The sequence below is a fragment of the Ursus arctos genome, unplaced genomic scaffold (genome assembly GCF_023065955.2).
Source record: "Ursus arctos isolate Adak ecotype North America unplaced genomic scaffold, UrsArc2.0 scaffold_10, whole genome shotgun sequence".
Lineage (NCBI taxonomy): Eukaryota > Metazoa > Chordata > Mammalia > Carnivora > Ursidae > Ursus > Ursus arctos.
Window position 1 is genome coordinate 59,786,186 of NW_026622764.1, and position 13,351 is coordinate 59,799,536.

A 13,351-nucleotide genomic window follows, 5' to 3' on the forward strand; every position below is an offset into this window, starting at 1 on the left:
CCGCTCCACCAGTTTGGGTGGGTAGTGATGGTGTGAACCATATTTGTGTAAATATTCCTGAAAGAATCCATTCAAGAAAGTACTAACTCTTCTTTTAAAGTTTTAGTGTTATGTGATTTTTTTTTTCATGCAAGTGGGCCAGACTGGTTTATTTCATTAATTTGTTTCTGTTCCCTCTTGAAAATGATGTTGTATTAGTCGAAAGAGTCATAAATTCAATCAGAATTTTTAGGGAAAAAAATTTAAAAATAGCTTGGAATCATTTGTGACTGCCCCTCCTTAAAAATAAAGTAAAATAAAAAACCAGAAAAACTAAACTAAATACCACTGGCAAGACAGTCCTTCCCCATTTGTCACCATATTCCATGAACAATACTTGACAAAATAACCACTACTGTGTGGTATGCCATTTAAAGAGCCAATTTTACTGCTTCATGTTCTCCCACTTATTGCGGGTAGATTTCCATTCCCCTTCTCTGAACTGGGACCTCTTTTATTCCATTGTTCCCTCTTGCTTGTCATATTCTTGACTCAGTAGAGGATGATTTTATACCCTGTCAGACTTTAACATCTGTCAGGCTATGATTTGAAACTGAGATAAATCCAAGTTACAAATTGAAGATGAATTCCAACCCTTTGATGTTGGGAAAGCAGTGCTGTCAGAGGACTCGTCCCCAGAGTAGCGCCCGCCAGCCTGCTACTAGCCTGCCTGCTGTTACAGGGTAACAGGAAGAATGTGGCTCTGCCTGCTGGCTCCTGGGCACATTCCTTTCTGTTTGGGACTGAAGTACCAGACGCACACATTATTGAATTACTTAATGAAGATTTTGTAGCACACCTCTAATACCTATGAGAAGGCCCTTTCAGCACAAGAAAGGTGTGTGGGCAGAGGGGGTGGGAAGAGAGGGAGAGAGAGGAGCTTTCACACTGGTGAACGGGGTCCTCGGTGATCCTCGGGATGCATGTGAGTGCTCCAAGGCTGGCTGTTGTTTTCAGCCCTGAATTGGCAGAAGGGACCAATGCAAGCTCGAGGGAAGGTTTTTTATAGGGCAGGACCGATTACCAAGGGAAAAATGCAGGGTTTTGGCTTCAACCTTGATGCAGCATTGTCATTTACATTCTGACACAGGAGACCTTGTTTAAAATATTTTTAAAAAAGATTTTTTTTATTTATTTGACAGAGACAGAGAGCACAAGCAGGGAGAGGGGCAGAGGGAGCCTATGCGGGGTTTGATCCCAGGACTCCAGGATCATGGCCTGAGCAGAAGGCAGATGCTTAACCGACTGAGCTACCTAGGCTCCCAGGACACCTTGTTTAAACTATGATTAAGGGCCTCCAGGCGGTGGGCTGTGGTTTACAGACCCTGATAACTTAGAGGGGCGCAGCTCACACTGATAAAACTGAGTTCCAGTGGTTTCTGTCAGAATCAAATGTAATTGAATTATGTAGATGGTTCCAGTAACAAAGCTGATTCACCTCCCTGCCACCTTCTTACTGGGGAGATCTCTGTCTTAGAGACCAAGAGAACATACAGAAGGCCGAGTGGCCATGAACTTGTCTCTTATATTAAACTCTGTGAGATTTTATCTGTAATAATAAGAATAGTGGTCCTAAATACACAGGGTTATTGTTAGGATTGATTGAGATAATATGCATGGAAGACTATGGACCTTAAAGTATTAATCATACACACACATTTGTAAATAATGGTCTCCTAGGGTTTTGCTTTGTATAAATAGTCCTCCCCATGTGATCAGTACTAAATTGGCAGAAAAAAGGCAGCCCATTCCTGCTTACACCGGGCTGTGGAAGAGGTATGGAGTGCTTGGAATGCTATGCTGTCTTCAGACAGAATGAGGCTGACATGAGGGAAGACAGGGAAGGATTAGCATGAGATGGCACTGGGGACAGTGAAGAGAACGGTTGTGCATATTGCAGGCTTTCTTTCCTGAATGCCGTAGTGCTTAGATGATTACAAAGAAATGAAGAATTATGTGATAGTTAAAAAGTGCACGGTGTGACTTACACGTGCTGCTGGCTTGGAATGTAAGCTGGCTGAGAACAGAGCCTATCAGGGATGTGCATATTTAGCACCGTGCGAATTGGGATTGGTTGGCTCAGTTGCGAGAAGGTGGCCCTGACCGAAACAGCGATAATCCTGCCCTTGAACCTCACTGGGCCAGCCACTGAGCTGCTAAGTAGCTCAGAGTACAGGATCTTACTGGAACCTTAGGTGGCTATTGTCCTCATTTTATAGTGGAGGAAACGGAAAGGTTAAGTAATTTGCCTAAGGTCATGTAACTAGTAACTGGCGGGCATTTGAGTAAAGATCACTAAAGAAAGCCACATGGTTCCTAATGCCTAGGTTTTAAAATTTTATTCTTCAACTATAGATTAGCCCGCAAAGGCTTTTAAGATAGTCTTCAGAAGGCTTAGGTTTGCACTAAGGCACGTGCGACCATGGACAGAAATGGTAATATTACTAATAATTTTGTACTTGGATTAGAACAACGCAGCTCCATTGTCTTGGCCCTGTGGACTGTCAGAAAGTAAGCCTCAGGACTCCTGGAAAACAACACAGTGCCCATTTGACAGCAAATGGGCGTTAATTTCCTTTTCTGTAAGGAAAGATGAGCTTTCATGCAAATGAACACTGGGTCCATTTGGCCACTCAAGAGGACTTAAATCGGATTCCATAACTATCAACCTTTACCAAGGTCCCTTTGTTGTATGACAAAACACATAGACTTGTGTTATTCCCCACTGAGCCCAGAGCAAATTCTGTTGTATTAAATAGTCACAATGCTTTTATACTTAATTGGACTTAAACTCCTTCCTCTCCCTCCCGCCTGAAGAATTATGTTCACATTTCTACGGAGCCTGTCAATCACCAGAAGGAGAAGGACTCAAATGTCACTGTTTTGTAGCTAGCAGACCAAGTCGTGAAATAAACATACCTTGAAATGTGACTTTCATACCTCATGTTTTTTATGGCCTTGATACTTAAAGTATGGTTCATGGGTTGGGTTGATGGCATCAGCATCACCAGGGAGCTTGTTAGAATCTCAGGCTTGATCCTAGGCATACTGAATCAGAATCTGCCTTTTGACAAGATCCTAGGCATGTTCAAGTATGAGAAGCACTGGTTTTTATGGTACTCGACCCCCTCCAAGTTAATGGTTAAGCTTATTGAATGGAAGCTTTTTTCTTCTCTAAAAAGCTCATTTCAAGGATAAAATTTTATATTTTAGAGCCAGGCCCTAAAGAATAGAAATGTCAGTTTGGCTGTTTAGCATCAAGGGGTATCTTGCCATTTCTAGCAAAGTCTGAATTATTTATTAAACCTCTTAATCCGTCTCAATTTTTCTGTACTGTCTTTGTATTCCGTTTGTAATGAAAGCTAGTAGGGTGTTCCTTTATTTGGGGGAGAGGAGTTAATTTTAGCCTCTTGAGAGTATACAAATCTCAACCAAATTTTAAGCATATTATCTCATGTCGGATCCCACTGAAGATAGAAGCCCGTTAACCAGTCTTATTATCCAGATGGCTCCTCCTCCAGTTGCACACCTTTTCTCCTGCCTCCATCTTCCTTAGAGGGGAGAGCGAGGCACTGAGAAAGGTGCTCTACCTCTTTGTTTATTATCTATGTATCCTGCCCTCTCAGCAGATGATCTGGGCCTGACTCCTGTCACTTACTGCCTTTGTGACCATGGCCTCAGTTTCCTCACCCCCAAAATGAAGGTGTTGGATTCCTACACTCTGAAGAGCCTCACCAGCCCATTTTTACCCTCTCCAGCCAGCTCTTCATGACCCGCGGCCACTTCTTCCCGAGCTTCTGACACCTCTTCTTTTTTTTCTTTTCTTTTCTTCCTTCTCCACCCCTGCTGCCCTGCCTTCTGCTAGGCTCTTCCTGCTCTCACACACCTCCTTAAACTCCAGAATAGCATAGAAGTGATAGTTTTGTACACTATCAGGGAGGAGGGAGATTCATATTAAGTCTCTACTTGATGATTGTACAGTTCTCTCGGAAGAGCTTCAAGCAGAAGCACCCCTTTATGAAAATAATACCTTTCCCCCTCCTGTTTTTAGGGAGGAGGCTCCCTAAGTTTTTTAAATTCAGAGAAAGTAGGCAATCTTGGGATCGTTTTAGTATTAACTGTGGGTTGCTGTCAAGCCAGCCCTTGTCTAAGGGGACCTCATTAGGCAGTGCTCTATAATGGTGACAGGGCAGCTTAAAATGTCTAAGTAAATGTAAATGATCTCAGAGCCAGTAGTTGAGTTTCACTTGAAAGCCAATGAAACATCTAATTAAGGAGCAAAGAAGGATGTCAGAAGGATCCAAAGGCCTGAATTTTTGTTATATTGCGGTAGATTTTACTGGAAGCCAGAGGATTCTTTATGTAATAAATTTGAAAAAAAAAAAAAGCAAACAACAAAAAACTAAAATTTCCCTTTTCTTTACTTGTGGTATAAATAGAACTAGCTTGTAGGTCAGGAATGTCCAGTTTGTATTACTTATTACCAGGGTTCAAACTTGAACTTGAAATATGTTTTAAGATGGGGGTCGGGGCAGGGGGAGAGAGAGAAAGAGATAATCTTAAGCAGGCTCCATGCCCAGCGTAGAGTCCCATGGGGCTCGATCCAAGGACCCTGAGATCATGACCTGAGCCGAAATCAAGAGTTGGACGCTTAACCGACTGAGCCACCCAGGCGCCTCAAACTTAAAATATTTTTTAAGCACACTCTACAGTGGTAAAAGCTTTTCTTTACAACATGTATAATTATCTTGCTAAGCTTTTTTTTAACATTACATAAGGAGAAAACAGTAACATCTTGGAATGATTGTAAACTGGCACTTAAGACCCTGGAAGTGAACTGTTTTCTAATTACTGTAATATATGTGTGACTCGAGATTCCGTACTACTCCTCCTTGAATCTTAGATTTTAAATAGTCTTATTCAAAGTGCTTCCTTTTATTCTTGAGGCATAGTTGATACTTTAGCGGTGTTTTATGTACATAATTGTTGTGTAGGCTGTGAAATTACTGCTTATTAGATTGGTAATATCATTTTTAATTATGTTTAATAATGTGAGATCCAGAAATGCCCCGTATGCACTCCTTTAATATTTCATGGCAGGACAGCAGGGACGCACCATCACTGTAAAGTAATAAAAGGCACTGGAAAATGGGAATTGGGGTTATTGAAACTGGAAAACAGAGAGTGACTTGTAGATTCTTTCTGGTGATGAAGAGTCTGGTGTCCTGACTCTGCTAAGTCCTGCAGAAGGACGAACAAGGGTAAGACTGAGTGTTAGTCCTTCAGGAGCTCACATCCAAGGCAGAGCTCAGCTGGTGTTACAGTTCTAGTCGTTGACTTGGAGCTTTCAGAAAATGTTCCTGAGGCATGTGGAAATCCAGGCATCCTTCTATTAGCCTTTCTTCTGCCTTGCTTTCACTGCTGTTCAAAAAGCGAATGTTCTTTGTTCTGGATCTTTGAAATATGGATTGATCTGTTGCTTTTCAAACTTTATGATAACTCCTGAAAGCTACTGTAGGCCTGATTCACTAAGCAAATTGCGGACAGGAAGCAACTTTCTCTGTATTCCGAGTTTTGATAGTCTCTCCCCCCCGCCCCCCGCCCCACCATGGAGGACCAGGTACACAGGTTCTCAAATTAATTTGTCTGGTGTTGAGTCATCTGAGACCTCTTGGAGGAGGACGTGAGAGTAGCATGAGGTTTAAATGAGATGGGCATTGCACATTACGGTGTCCCCAGCTTGGAAGAGTAAGATGTACGTAGTGTTGTTGGATAGAGATACCGGTCTGCGAGCATTCAGCAAGCCTCATCCTTTATTTCGTTTGATCTACTTGCAAAGCAGTAACTTACTTACTGACCTGTAGCAACCAAGGATTTTGAATCATCTTCGCTATGGTTTTAAGTTATGCGCATTCCTCAGGAGATAATACACAACCAGCAGCTTGTGGGAACGGTGTGAGGAGTAAGAGAGATTGAGTAACACCAGCCATACCACAATGGTATGCACAACCTCTTGGGTTTTGTTTTGTTTTGTTTTGTGTTTTGGTGTTTTTAGCCCTGTTTTTTTTTTTTTTTTTTTTTAATATGACCATTTATGTGCATTTCTAGAACTGTTAAAATAAACTATGGTTGAATAAAAATCATAATAGAGGCTGCCATTGTTGGAGGAGTGGGGTTGGCAGAATGCTGGATCAATTGGAAAAGAACGCAAGGAAACGTTCAGGAGTGATAGAAGTATCCTCTTCTTGATTGGGCTGGCGGTCCATGGGGTATGCATTTGCCAAACTCAGCTGTCTCTTAAGATCTGTGCATTTAGTTTACTTCTCCCAAATAGGGAACACTTCATGAATTTGTGTGTCATCCTTGCACAGGGCCCATGCTAATCTCCGTATCATTCCAGTATTAGTATCTGTGCTGCTGAAGCAGGTAGAGTTTGGCCTCTCTTGTTAGTTGAAATTCTAAAGCTTTTTCTCCATAGAGACTGTTACACAGTACAGTGATTGGAAAGATGATGCAGCCACACTTCGAAATATCTGTAATGATTTTGACTTAAGATAAAATATGCATTGGAACCTCTTATGAAAAGTAGAATTTCACAAAAGTCATCGAAGGAATAGGCCTTCATTATCAGATGTGCGCATTTCGAGATGCACCAGGGCAAGGTTCAGTGTTTTTGTAGAAAAGTCCTGTTTCTTTTGGAGCTCTCAAAGAGGTAAAAAGTAGCACATCCGGGATGAAAAGTACTTTACATTTAGTATCACATATGAATTCCCACATGAGTGATCATGTCAAGGATATGCAGAGGTTTTTCTCACCATATCTCCTTATTCATGGAGTCACTGTGTACTAAACATCTAAGACATAGGCCTGGGGCTGGAGACCCAGCAGTACACAACACTCAGAAAACTCATTCCCATGTGGAGTTTACAATCCCAGAAGGAGAGATAGATGATGATTAGCTGAGTATAATGGGAAGTATATTATGGTGATAAGTGCTTTGGAAAAAGTTAAGAAAGTGGGGCACCTGGGTGGCTCATTTGGTTAAGTGTGTCTGACTCTTGATCTCAGCTCATATCTTGATCTCAGGGTTGTGAGTTCAAGCCCCATGATGAGCTCCATGGTGGGCATGGAGCCTACTAAAGAAAAAAGTTAAGCAAGGAAAGCAGGATTGGGGGTCAACCCTGGATTTGAGGATGGCCTTAATTGGGGTACATTTATGCAGACACCTGATATAGTGAGGTCTTCTTTTGAATCTTGTACCACATATATACATTTCCTCATCCCAAATAAATATATATTTTAAGATTTATTTATTTGAGAGCAAGAGAACAGTGCGGAAGGGCTGAGAGGGGGAGAGAGTCTTTTTTTTTTTTAAGATTTTATTTATTTGAGAGCATGAGTGAGAGAGAGCATGAACTTGGGAGAAACAGATGGAAAGGGAGAGGCAGAGTCCCCACTGAGCAGGGAGCCTAATGCGGGGCTTGATCCTAGGACCCAGGGATCATGACCTGACCCCAATGCAGACGCTTAACCGACTGAGCCACCCAGGTGCCTGGGAGAGAGTCTTGAGCAGACTCCACGCTGAGTGCAGAGCCTAACATGGGGCTCAATCCCATGATCCTGAGATCATGACCTGAGCCAAAACCAAGAGTCGGTTGCTTAACTGACTGCGTCACTCAGGTACCCCATCACAAATAAATATTAAGAAAAAACATACTGTATCAGCTCTTGACTACCTTATATCATTCTGTTAGGATCCTGTGCCCTAATGAAGTCTTTGAGCCCAAAGATAAGAAGAGTTGGATGGCTTTGTACTTAAGGAAATCCTAATTTCAGTTGTTTAAAGTTTTATATTGAAGGCTTCAATGAAATGGGATATTTTTGCTATCAATTGCTGAATAACAACATATTCTGAAACTTACCAGTTTAAAATAACACACAGCCATTATCTCAGTTTCTGTGGGGTAGGAATCTGGGGCCTAGCTTGACCGAGTGCCTGGAGAAGAGGAGATGACATAGGGCCTGAATATCAGGAGGAGATTCTTAGGGCATCTTAGAGGCTGTCCACTGTGTGGTGTTGCTCAGTAATGACTCTGTATCTCTTCAGGTTGGCCTTTAGAGCTACAGTTCTTCCTGCCTCCTAAGAAAAGAGAATAAACTTTTTCATCTAGTTTTCCAATCAAATACAGCACACATCACAAGGAAATAAGGGTTGGCAAAAATAACAAAACAGTGGTAAAATTACAGAGTGACTGGCCTTTAATGGTTTTACACTTTCTCTGTTCATGAGCCCCATTGGGTGCTTCCTCTGTCAGCCTCCACTCTGCTTTCTGTCCTTCCTGGCACCTGGTTGGCCTGCTGGGTAAGGACAGCAATGGGATTCTTGTTCTGCGCCTTGGGCTGCCTTGCACACTAACCTAGTAGTCACTCCCTCCATTCCTGGCCGTCTCTGGAGCTTCGGTTGCTCAGAATTGCCCAGTTTGGCTGATGCTCCTTGCCAGTGATAGTTTCTTCCTTTTGTGGGGCTTGCCTTGTCCATGAGCTGCTGTTGGTCTGGACCACGTCTGGACCTCGTTCTGGTGCTATGTATCTCGAAGGAGGGAGCCACTAGGAAACCATCTTAAGTCACTGCCATCCTTGAGCAGCAAGGTACCATCTTGCCCTCTTCCAAAGTGTGCATTCCCTCTTGGATTTCTCAGGGCTCCCCCTTCCTCCTTACTTGTTGGAAAAAGGGCCTCTATTTCTCAGTTGATTTGCAGAGCAGAAACGATGGACTTTGGTGAACTTCTTGCCTTTTCAGCTCAAGACTGCTAGTCCTTTTGGCCTCCGCTCATCCTGCATCCATCAGTCATGCTCCATACTTCCAGGGGTCTTGCAGAACCTATGCATCATGTTTTTTGCAATACCTACCACCTTAAAAATCAGAAAGGGATAAAAGGAAGAGGAGTGTAGACATTAGGTAGAAGAGGATTTTGCTGGCCAATATGTAAAAAGGAATGAAAAATGAAAAATTGTCATGTGCCACGTGAAATGTTTAGTTAAATTAAGTCCACCCCCTTCCCCAAGCAATTTGATTTTCTTGAAAAAGGCTGTCCAGAAGGCATCAGTACAGCTCTTGGTATGTTACTTAAACTGGAATGGCATTTCACCGTGTCTCTACTTCCTCGTCGTGCTTCTATTCCCAGCAAGTCTGAGCCATGGTAGCAAGTTCTGGACTTTGAGACTGCTGGATGACCTATGCTGTGGAGTTGGAAAGCTAACCTTTATCTGTTGCATTTTCTGGATTTGTGCTGGTGTTTGGTTCATCTTTAGATGTTACTGGCTCTGGATTCGAGTTGACATATTTCGGTTCTTTCTGGGCTACCACTGGGAATAGTTAGTGTCTGTCCTGCAGGGTATTCTTAGGTCTCTCCGTTTCCTCAGACTGGGTGGGATTACTAAAGTGGGGTCCTGTTTTTTGTTTGTTTGTTTTTGTTTTTTGTTTTTAAAGACTGACAGACTTTTACAGGAGTTAAAGGGTCTTTGGAGGCCATCTGTTTACTTGAGGGAAATTCTGGTAGCAGAGAGGTTAAGGGTATGCCCGCGGTCGCCAGACTGGTTAGTGACAAGCAGGCAGAGCAGGATTTCTTGGCTGCTTGCTCTGTATCCTCGTCTACACATGGTGCTTTTTCCCAGCTGCGTTGCCTTGAAAGCGAGCTGAAGGCAATCTCTGTTTTCATTCTGCACCCTTGACAGATGAACGCTTCTCTAAAACTTGAGTTAGTTTAACTCTGGAAAGAGTGGGCCTTTCGATAATGGGCATTTTGGAAAGAAAGCTATTTTAGGAACGGTAACTGCCAGGAGTCATTATGTAAGAAGGGACCCAAGAGTCTCAGCAAGGAGAGGATTTCCCTGTTTGTGGCATTTAAGTCATGGTATAAATTCCTCTCGTGGTGTTTTGTTTGCATCATTTGGCTTAGATGTTGTTAGATGTTACTAGCCTAATCCAATTCCTTGTTTTATGAAAATAGGTTTTTTGTTTATCTAAGTGGGCTTCTCTTTGTCAGTGTGCTGGAATAGTCATTCTTGGACTGAAATGATGGCTTTTGAATCTCTCTGTTATGTTTTCAGGCATGCCTTAGGGGTTGTAAGATAATACTGTTGTTACTGGGAGGAGTTGGGTAAGGGCCATAAACACTCTGGAGAGATAGGAGAGAGGTTGGCACGGGACAAAATTTCAGACTTCTGCTAAAACTACTTGATTGCAAATTATGGCAAAAGAGTAAGACTTCTGTAGCTCTTCAGATTCCTAGTACTTACGTCTTCATATCGTTGTTTCCAAGCACCCCTCAAACATCTGCCGCTTCGGGCCTTGTGCAGTCATGCTCTAGTGACCAGCCCCAGAAGTCTGACAGCTCTTCCTGTCTCGACTCCGGCCAGTTCCAAACAGCTGAGCTCCCGGCACACGGGAACAATGGGGCTCCTGAAGACTCCCCTGCTGTTGACATACAGAAGCACATTTCCTCTTCTGAACTTCCAGACAGAGTTACCGGGGTTGGCTTTGAAATGTGCTCGGAAACGAATAAATTCAAAGGATTCTGTTAATCTATTCTGATTTATTTAGGAGGCAGCAACATTCATTATTTGACTTATGTTAGTGGTTAATTAACCAAATTAGAACATGTTTCCTTTTTACAAATTGAATGCTCAGAGAGTAACAAAGACCAAATATTTTACAACACAGATCCTTGAATTTGCTCTGAAATACTATATTTTATTTTGCAGCAACTTCCGGTTTTAGTGACAATTAAATATTTCTATTAATAGCAAGTTTCAAATTTTAAGTAAATTGAAATGGAAATGAAAGTTGTTTCTAAAAATAATGCTGACTGTGTTTATGTGAAGTTTTTCTTTCTCTTTTTTTACTTTTTAAAATTCCCTGTCGTTGGTGGGGAAGGCCTTGATTAGGGAGAAATGTAAATTTCAGTTTCTTTTTGTTTAGAATTGATGGGAATTGGATTGAACTGTTTTTGAGAATAGATGGAAGTGTATAAGGTTTCTTTTAGTGTTGGACACTGCAGTCATTGCTTGATGATCTGCCTGGCTGTCCTGTGGACACATCAGTGGCACTTGTGAGTCACTGTCTTCTTGTTGACTCTGTTTGTGTTGACTGTGAGGGACCTGCCCTTTATTCTACCAAGGAAGCTTCCATTGCTGCTTACTCTGTATTCTCTACAAGACAGTTTGGTTGAAGACCACCCTGATCAGGATGGTACCTTCTACCAGTGTGGTTTAGGAGATAGGTGGGTAAAAGGGAAATCATTGTATTGCTTCCCAGCCCTTTTTTTAGTGGGGGTCTTCTTAGGGTGACTTTTTGGCTTGGTAGGAAATCCTCTCCCTCTGTGACCCCAGTCTTATACACTCATTCAAATAGAAGGATGAAGATGTATTCCAAAGCTTCATGGTGGTGGTGTGGTGGTGGTGGTGGTGGTGGTGGTGGTGGTGGTGGTGGTGGTGGTGTGTGTGTGTGTGTGTGTGTGTTTGGTTTTGGGGTGTGTGTGTGTGTGTGTGTGTGTGTGTTTGGTTTTGTTTGTTGGTTTGGTTTTGTTTTGTTTTTGGTCTGGACTTTGGGATGCTGTGAGCATTTGGCGATTGTGGAGGGTTTAACACCCTCGTTTTCATTAGCTAACTCAGTGGAAGGTGAAAGGTTGGCAGGGAATTTAGTTTCACTTGTGACATCACTTGGCTTATTCAGATGCAGGTGAATCAGGAGTGGTAATGAAAGAGCTCTGTTCAGATTCACCTGACCTTGCTGAGAAGTATAGTTCAGGGCCTTATAGCCAGAGCCTGTCCTAGGAACACACTAATCAGTTGGAGAGGAAAGGTGGGAGGTCAGCCTACTTTAATCCTCCTTTCTCAGTTTCTTTAGGGTTAAATTAACATTTATTTAAATGTGGGATTGTTTGCCTGAACCCCTAACCTTCTGTTAATTGAATTTCATCTGTGAGATTATAGGCTTTCTTTGTACCATAGGAGATGCAGGGATATGGAGCATAAATGCAGTGTTCTGAACTCTGCATTATGTAATTCGAAGGTAGTTTGGAAAGCACTGTTACATCCTGAAACAGTTTGTACATTGGTTCTCTTTTTTATGGAAGGACCCTATGGTCTGTGTGGAGGCAGAGACGGATTTCCATTACCAAACCCCTAGCCATTTTCAAAGGCAGGGAAAGGATACTATGCATGTGTAAGACAGCACTTTAAATTGTATGAGTTTCATCATTAATGTCTCCTTAAGTGAAGACTTTTGTTTAATTTGCCTTTGTAGACCATTTGGTAGAAATTGCAAAGGAACAGGGTAACAACAGCACATCTCAGTGGGCAGTTGGTAAGAGCAGACGTGGAAGTGCCAGCTCCTTTGTTTAAAGGTGGCTGTTTTCTTCAAGCACTTGAAGGAGATTCGGTTTTCATCTAGTGAGCTGTGGTGTAGGTGTTGACTGGCAGCCTTTCGGAACATCCTAGTAATTATTATGGTTGGTACCCGTTTCTCCCTCAATTCTTGTGTTTGTCTCTTAACAAAAATGACTTTTTATTTGACCAAGGTAGCCAACCCTGGAGAAGAGATGAAACTTGGATAAATCCTTATTTTTATTTTTATTTTTGTATTTGAAAGGGAAGATTAAAACTATTCACGGAGATAACTGGCTTATCTGGATTTTACCGTCATTTTTGTGTCCTGCCTCTTTTGGAATTGACCATCCAGTACTGTTGATGCCTGGGGAGCTTCTCCCGCTGGTCTCCTCTCTCCTTTTCTTCTGTGTTTTGAGCCTTTCCCAGGCAGAGGAGGTCCGGCAGGTACACGTGCCTTTGGGAAGGAGGTGGTGGGAAGAATGGAATAATGAGCCCTTCTGACTTTGGATTCAGCAGTTTAGCATTGGTGCAGTAGGTGGAGTTATTCTTGGAGCCCCAGTTTGAAGATTGCTGTGCAGAAACCCATCTGTGCCACTGGTTGCCAACATTTCTGGTACAAATATTGTCATTTGCTCTTGAGGCAATCTGCTATTTCAGTCCTAGATGCAGTTTTGTAATATGCTGGGCAAAATAGTGGAGAAAAAAATATCTTAAGTGGTGGTATAATCTTCAGTTTAAAAACACTTTAGCAATGTTTCCAGTAGAGGATTGTTCAACGTGTCTCCTTTCCTCCTTCCCTTGGCTGTAAACATAATCCAAATTTCATTTTTTTCTCACTTGCCAGAGCCATGGTTTCCTTGTGCTGCACCCACCCAAAGGAAAGATGAAGGGAGGGATGAAAGGCTTAAGTAATAGTACTTTA

At 42.3% G+C, this 13,351-nt stretch overlaps 1 protein-coding gene and 1 pseudogene across 1 annotated transcript in view; one reads left to right on the forward strand and one right to left on the reverse strand.

Moving 5' to 3' along the window:
• The window catches only part of FOXO1 (forkhead box O1), a 99,134-nt gene that overhangs the window by 58,250 nt on the left and 27,533 nt on the right, over positions 1-13,351 (forward strand). The gene's annotated exons all lie outside the window — the stretch shown is intronic.
• LOC113251591 (U6 spliceosomal RNA) lies at positions 6,366-6,465 on the reverse strand (annotated as a pseudogene).